The sequence below is a fragment of the Carlito syrichta genome, unplaced genomic scaffold, assembly GCF_000164805.1.
Source record: "Carlito syrichta isolate Samal-C Ts95f unplaced genomic scaffold, Tarsius_syrichta-2.0.1 Scaffold305835, whole genome shotgun sequence".
In the NCBI taxonomy this organism is placed as follows: domain Eukaryota; kingdom Metazoa; phylum Chordata; class Mammalia; order Primates; family Tarsiidae; genus Carlito; species Carlito syrichta.
Genome location: NW_007249931.1, coordinates 317,587 through 325,397, shown reverse-complemented (window position 1 = coordinate 325,397; position 7,811 = coordinate 317,587). Strand labels below are relative to the sequence as shown.

Genomic DNA, 7,811 nt, shown 5'->3' with positions numbered 1-7,811 from the left:
CCACGCGCTCTCCACGGGTGACCAGGGCTCCGCGCCTCCTACGCCGTCAACCAGCTGCGCCGCCCGCGGAGCTCGCGGCCCGAGCGCACCCCCGGGACGGCCCGCGCTCCGCCGCGACGCCCCCGACGGCTGCGCGCCCCCCGACGCATCCCGCCTGTGCCCGCCAACCCCGCGGACATCGCCGACTTCATCGGTGAGGTGGGTGCTCCTGGAGACACGCAGGGACGCAGGCCTGCGCGGGTGCACACACATACTTGCACACGTGCACATGCACGCGGGCAGTCACAGGTTAACACACGGGCACCTAGTGCATGGACATGGGCACGCATGCACACAGGCGCGTGTGTGCACGGGTGTGGACCTCTGGCCGGGCCCCCACTCCACTCCGCTAGCCGGAGCCATGGGCTGGCTGCCCTGGGGCTGCCCCTCATGGGCGAGGATGCTGGAGGGACCGCAGGCGCCCTGGCTCCAGGCTGGGAGCCCAAGTGGGGGGTGGCACGCCTGAGGGAAGAGCCAGGGAGGACACCGCGTTCCACAAAGCCTTTCTCTCCAGACCCGGGGGTGGCGGGGGCCTGGTGGTGACATCTTCACGCCGTCCCACGTCCTCCTGCCCCGAGAGGTGGGCATCTGTGGGGGGGTGTCTGTCTGGCTGTGGTCACCCTGTACCGGTGTCTCAGATACTCCGCGGTGTGCCGGGCTTGACCGGGACTTTCCATCCTGGCTCTCAGGACCACCAGGCAGGACTAGGGCTGCCCGGGGGTGTGGCCGGCTCACCAGGGCTGGGCAGGCAGCAGCAGGGGCAGGTGGTCCTGGCGGAGGCGGCCGCGCAGGAGCGGGGAGCGGCACAGGCAGTCCGCGTCGTGCAGGGATGGGCATCAGCAGGACACGGAGCAGGGCCAGGATGGCGAGGGAAGTGAAGAAGCCCCACCGGCCGTGCATGGCGTCCAGGGGGCTGACCGCATGGCCCAGGGACCCCATGCCCCTGCGGGAGAGAGTGTGGTGGGCGACACACACGTGTGTGATTCCTAGTGTGGGTCTGTGGGCAGGCAGACCCCAAAGCCGGTGGGGGGAGCCAGCCTTTAGCAGAGCTTGAGGCACCATGACTGGTGAAGACAACTTGAAAAATTGATTTTTTACTTTTTGAGTTGAGGTCTCACTCTGTGGCCCAGGCTGGAGTGCAGTGGCACATCGAGGATACCCATGCCTCAACCTCCTGGGCTCAGGCATCCTTCTGCCTGGGCCTTCTGAGTAGCTAGGACTATAGGCACACGCCACCACACCTGGCTAATGTTTTTATTTTTGTAGAGGCAAGGTCTTGCTATGTTGCCCAGGCTGGTCTCGAACTCCTGGGCTCAAGCAATCCTCTTGTCTCAGCTTCCCCAAATGCTGGAATTAAAAGGGTGAGCCACTAGGCTGGCCAAAAATTGATTTGGAAAATCATTCTCGACAGGACATGGTGGCTCACACCTATAATCAGCAATTTGGGAGGCCAAGGCGGGAGGATTGCTTGAGTCCAGTAGTTCGAGACCAGCCTAAGTAACACAAAAGACCCCATCGCTAAGAAAAATGGTGAAATTAGCTGGCAGTGGTGGTGCGTACCTGTGGTTCCCAACTTGGGAGGCCAAAGAGGGAGGATTCTCTGAGCCTAGGAGGTCAAGGCTAAGGTGAGCCATGATCATGCCACTGCACTTTAGCCTAGGAGATGAAATGAGACCTAGACTCAAAAGATAAATTAATTCAACCAGGCACAGTGAATCATGACTGTAATCCTAGCACTTTGGGAGGCAGAGGCAAGAGGATTACCTGACCTCAGGGGTTTGAGACTAGCCTGGGGAACTTGGTGAGATCTCATCTTTACAATAAATAAAAAAATTAGCCAGGCATGGTGGTGCTGTAGTCCTAGCTACTTGAAAGGCAAAGGCAGAAGGATCACCCGAGCCCAGCAGATGGAGGCTGCGGTGGCCGTGAGCATGCCACTGCACTCCAGCCTGGGCAACAGAGTGAGACTCTGACTCAAAAAAATTAATCCATTAAAATATATTTTGAAAGAAAACCCTGGCCGGGCTCGGTGGCTCGGCCTGTAATCCCAGCACTTTGGGAGGCCAAGGTGAGTAGATTGAGCCCGTGGGTTCAAGACCCGCCTGGGCAACTTGATGAGACCTCATCTCTACAATAAATAAATTTTTAAAAAATTAGCCGTGTGTGGTAGCGCGTGCCTGTAGTTCCAGCTACTTGGAAGGCTGAGGTGGAAGGATCGCCGGAGCCCAGCAGGTCGAGGCTGCGGTGGCCGGGAGCGGCCATTGCACTCCAGTCTGGGCGACAGAGTGAGACTCCAACTCAAAAAAAAAAAAAGAAAAACCTTTTCTTTCCTGCCCTGGAATGACTTTGCTTTATATGTACATATAAATCTCTTGTCAATGAACAGTTTGCAAATATTTTCTCCCATTCAGCAGGTTTTCTCTATGTTGGTTCCTTTGCTGTGCAGAAGCTTTTCAGTTTAATATAATCCCCTTTATCTACTTTTGATTGCCTGTGCTTTTGAGGTCTTAGTCATAAAATAGTTGCCTTAGGCACAGTAATTCCAGCACTTTGGGAGACTGAGGTAGAGAATCAGTTGAGACCAGAAGTTCAGAATAGTTGCCTAGATCAATGTCTTGAAGTGTCTCCCCTATTTTTTTTAGTAGTTTTATAGTTTCAGGTCTAATGTTTAATAAGTCTTTACTCCCATCTTGAGTTAATCTTTCTATATGGTGAGAGATAAGGGTCCAGTTTCATTCTTCTGCATATGACTATCCAATTTTCCCAGCACCACTTATTGAAGAGGGTGTTCTTTCCCTAATGCATATTCTTGGCTCCTTTGTCAAAAATCAGTTCGTTGTAAATATGCGGACTTATTTCTGGGTCCTTTATTTTGTTCCATTGGTCTGTGTGTCTGTTATATCAATACTGTGCTGTTTTGGTTACTATACCCTGGTAGTATAATTTGAAGTCAGGTAGAGTGACTTCTGGCTTTGTTGTTTTTGCTCAGGATTATTCTGGCTGTTTGGGCTCTTTTTTGGTTCCATACAGATTTTAGTATTGTTTTTATATTTCTGTGAGAAATTACATTGGTATTCTGATAGGGATTGCACTGAATCTGTGATTGTTTTGGATAGTATGGTCATTTTAACAATATTAATTTTTGAGTATGATATCTTTCCATTTGTTTATGTCCTGTTTGATATCTTTCACTGATGCTTTGTAGTTTTCCTTGTTGAGTTTTTACCCCCTTGGCTAAATTTATTCTTAGGTATTTTATTTTTTAGCTATTGTATGAGTAAATGGGATTGCCCTCTGATTTTTTGTTTGTTTTTTTGAGTCGGAGTCTCACTCTATTGCCCAGACTGGAGGGCAGTGGCACGCTCACGGCCACCACAGCCTTGACCTGCTGGGCTCAGGCCATCCTTCCATCTCAGCCTTCCAAGTAGCTATAGGCATGCACCACCATGCCTAGTTTATTTTTATTTATTGTAGAGATGAGGTCTCACCAAGTTGCCCTGGCTGGTCTCGAACCCCTGAGCTCAGACAATCCTCTTGCCTCGGCCTCCCAAAGTGCTGGGATTATTGATTTCTTTCTCTGCTAGTTCACTGTTGGTGTATAGCACCCCTACTGATTTTTGTATGTTTATTTTATATCCTGCATCTTTGCTGAACTTATTTATCAAACCAAAGGGTTTTTTTGTGGAGTCACTTGGTTTTTGTAGATAAAAGATGATATCTGCAAAGAGGGACAATTTGATTTCCTCTTTTCCAATTTGAATTCTTTTTATTTCTTTCTCGTCTGATTGCTCTGGCTAGGACTTCCAGTACTATGTTGAATAGGAGAGGTAAGAGTAGACTTTCTTGTTTCATTTCATAGAGAAATCCACATATCCACAACTTTAGGTGAGGATTTAATATATATGAATATAGGGAAAGAGGGTGTGATCACTTTATGTTCACAAGCAAATGCTGAAATGGTCCTTCCAAAGGAACTGCAAGGCTGATACAGAGGCTCAAGCCTGTAATCCCAGCACTTTGGAAGGCCAGTGTGAGAGGACTGCCTGAGCCCAGGAGGTTGAAGCAGAAGTGAGCTGTGATTGTGTCACTGCACTTCAGACTGGGTCATGGAGACCCAGACTCAATTAAAAAAATAAAAGGAAGTGTCAAGATCGTGGAGAGCCTTGACCCCCAGGGAACAGATGCCTCTGTGTTCTCAGTGGTCTCCGGCCACCAGCTTGGGCTGTCTGGTGTGGGGTCCTCCTATGCCCTGGAAGCAACCTTGCCTGTGTTTCCTGACACACGGTTTTGTTGCATATTTAACACAAAGTTCAGTTTGGTTGTTCCTGTGCCTACTACATTTGAGGTTGTACTTCTGTTTTTTCCTTTTTAAAATTAAGACCTAAAGCAATCACTCAGCTTTAAACATCAGAACTTAACAGAGTGGTATGCTCAGAGTGGGCTCCCCTTCCCTGCCCTTTTCTCCTCGTTCCCTTCCTTTCTCTGTATTCACTGGTCCTTATTATTTTCTGCATAATCCTATGTGTTTCCTTATATTCAGCATGAAGAGATAAATAGCATTTTATTCCTGTCCATTTTTATTAAAGAAACAGTTTCATAGTATAGACACTGTTTTGCCGTTTGCATCTCACTGGACAGTGTATCTCGGAGGTCACTCCATGAGTATCCTGGAGACTATCCTAAATGAAGTGCTGCACACATCTCCACGGATGGGTGGATCACGTGATGTTCTGCTACTCTAGTCCTTGAGGGTATCCAAGGTGTGAAATGTGCAGTTACAAGCAGGGCTACAGTCAGTAATCTTGAGCATTTTTCAATAGAGACAGACATGTCATGCAGTGTTATAGCAAAAATAACACTCACCTGTATAACTGAAGAAGTGTTGACAGTGGTGCCAAGACCATTCAATGGGCAACAGCCATCTTTTTAAAACATGGGGTTGGGGTACAGCCATTGTGGAAAAAGTATGGAGGTTTTACTAAGAAAAGATATACCATCATGATCATATGATTCAGCAATCCCACCTCTGGGTATACATCCAAAGGAAATGACATCAGTCTCTCAATCCCCATATTCATCATTGCAATATCTGCAATAGGCAAGATGTGGAAACAGTCTAAATTTCATGAATGGATGGATCAAGAAACTACTCTATCTACATATGACTATCACTTAGCCTTTAAAAAAGGAAATCCTGTGTAATTGCACATGGAATCTGAGCAGGCTGAACTCAGAGAGGCAGAGAGTAGCGTGTTGGCTGTCAGAGAATGGGATCAGGGAAGGAATGGGGAGATGTTGGTCAAAGGGTATAAACGTTCAGTTAAAAGGGGAATAAGTTCTGGGATTTATGTACAGCTGAGAGGTTTTAGTGAACAATGCTGTATTGTATGCTTGGAATCTGCTACAACAGGAGCTCTTAAGTGTTCTCACCACACTCAAAGAAGGTATCCAGGTCAGGGGATGATGTGTGAAGCAGCTGGATTGTGGTCATCATTTCACAATGTGTGCATGTTTACCTCATTGTGGTGCACACCCTAAGAACGTATGATTTTTATCTGTCAATGATACCTCAATGAAGCTTGGGGGAGGAATGATGCTATAAGTAGAAAAATGGAGCTGGACCCTTACATGATCCCATGTATAAAAAAGATGGATCAAAACCTACATGTAAGAGGTAACGTGTAAAGCTCTTAGACGAAAACATGGGGAAGAAAGCTTATGCCACTAGAGTCGGAAGTGACTTTTTGCTTCTGAAATCAACCACATATGGCTGGGCTCGGTGGCTCAGCCTGTATTCCCAGCACTTCGGGAGGCTGAGGCGAGTGGACTACCTGAGCCCGTGGGTTTGAGACCAGCCCGGGCAACCTGACGAGACCTCGTCTCTACAAGAAATAACTTAGCCAGGTGTGGTAGCACACGCTTGTAGTTCCAACTACTTGGAAGGCTGAGGCCGAAGGATCACCAGAGCCCAGCAGGTCGACACTGGGGTGGCCACGAGCCTGCCACTGCTCTCCAGCCTGGGTGATGAAGTGAGACTCCAACCAAAAAAAAAAAAAAGAAAAGAAAAGAAATCAACCACACAGACAACAGAAGAAAACAGAAGAAATACTGGCCTTTATCAATAATACAAACTTTGTGCACCCAAGGACAGTGATAAGGGAGTGAAAAACAAGTGTATGGGAGAAAATACTTGCACATCATATGTCTGATTAAGGACTAACATCCAGAGTTTATTAAGAACGTCTACAACTCAAGAATAACAACAGTAACAACAAAACCAATTCAACTTGAATAATTTCACCAAAGAGTGTTAGGGAAATGCAACCTAAAGCCGCAGGGATATATCACTTTACCCCATGACGATGGCTGTTATCCAACAAACAGGCAGTACGTGTTGGTGAGGCTGTGGAGCAGCTGCAAGCCTTGTGCGTTGCTGGTGGGAGTGTGAAACGCTGTGGCAGCTGCGGAAAGCAGCATGGTAGTTCCTCAAAAAAGCCAACAGAATTATTACACGACCCAATTCTACTTTTGCATATGTGATAAAACGTGCAGAGAGCAAGGCTCCCAAGATCCTGGTACCCAACATTCGTAGCAGCGTTATTCACAATAGCCTGCCAATCCCAAACACAAGATTTAACCCATTTGAGTCTTGCAAACATATCTCAAATGCGCATATTGTTAACCATTTAGAGTGCATCTGTTTTGTAGACTTCATGAAATTGTGTCCAACATCTGCTGGACATACACAAATGATAAACGCTGGGGCTAGAGACCGAAGCCCTGCCGTCCTTCAGAGCTTTCAGACCAGACCCGCTGGCAGGCTAATAAGCAGTGTTGCCCAGCACACAAACCCTCTGTGATCTCCTTCCTCTGGGAGTTCTTCCCTTCACCTTCTGAGTAGACTCCTAGTTCTCAGCCTATGGACATTCCCACGGTATGTGGGACTTCTGCCCCACTGACAGGGAACCTGTGAAAGCACTGCCCAAATAAAGCTTGGGTGCTGCTGCCCCCTTGTGGCCACGACTTTCTCTATGAGCCAAGAAATTGCTTCAACACAACTATATGGCTTTTTCCACCCCTAGAGTCCTGATCTATTTGGAGTCTTTTCTAGATTTAATTTCATAATTTACCAGATAGATAACCAGTTGTCTTGGCACCTTTCATTATAAACTGCTTTTTGCCCCACATCTATGAACCAAATTTCCATATGTTCTTGTCTATTTTCTGTTCATGTGCCAGAGTTTTAATCATAGAGGCTTTACAGTATGTCTTCATACCTGTAGGTTATCATTGCTTTAGTCTGTCAGAGTTTTTTGGTAATTACGCACTTTAGTATCAATATGGCTAGCTCCATTAAAAACTTTAGCCATTTTTATTGGGTTGCTGTTACATTTATGAATGAACCTGGGAAGAATGCCTAGTGCTAGTGCTATTTTGAATGCAGCATAGGTGGTCCTGGCCCTAATGGTAAGATTAGAAAGAAAACAATAGAAATTCATTATTTGAAGAAAAATATGAAAATTTACAGAAAAAAGATTACATTGAAAATACAGGGGAATTAACTGTTAGCATTCAGCATGGCATCCAGAGGAATAAAAAGGAATAAGGGCAGTAAAGCCCTACAGAGGGCCAAGTGTGATGGCTTGCGCCTAAAACCCCACCACTTTGAGAGGCCAAGGCAGGAGGATCACTTGAAGCAGGAAGTGGAGACCAGCCTCAACAATATGGCAAGACCCTGTCTCTACCAAAAAAAAAAAAAAAAAAAAAAAATA

At 46.9% G+C, this 7,811-nt stretch overlaps 1 long non-coding RNA gene across 1 annotated transcript in view; it reads right to left on the bottom strand.

Annotated features, from left to right (window-relative positions):
- Window positions 1–6,248: 6,248 nt before the first annotated feature.
- LOC110596046 overlaps window positions 6,249–7,811 on the bottom strand; it is a 2,580-nt gene continuing 1,017 nt past the window's right edge. Inside the window, exon 2 of the long non-coding RNA XR_002482224.1 lies at window positions 6,249–6,500. This is a non-coding gene — a long non-coding RNA (uncharacterized LOC110596046). The remainder of the gene's footprint in view (window positions 6,501–7,811) is intronic.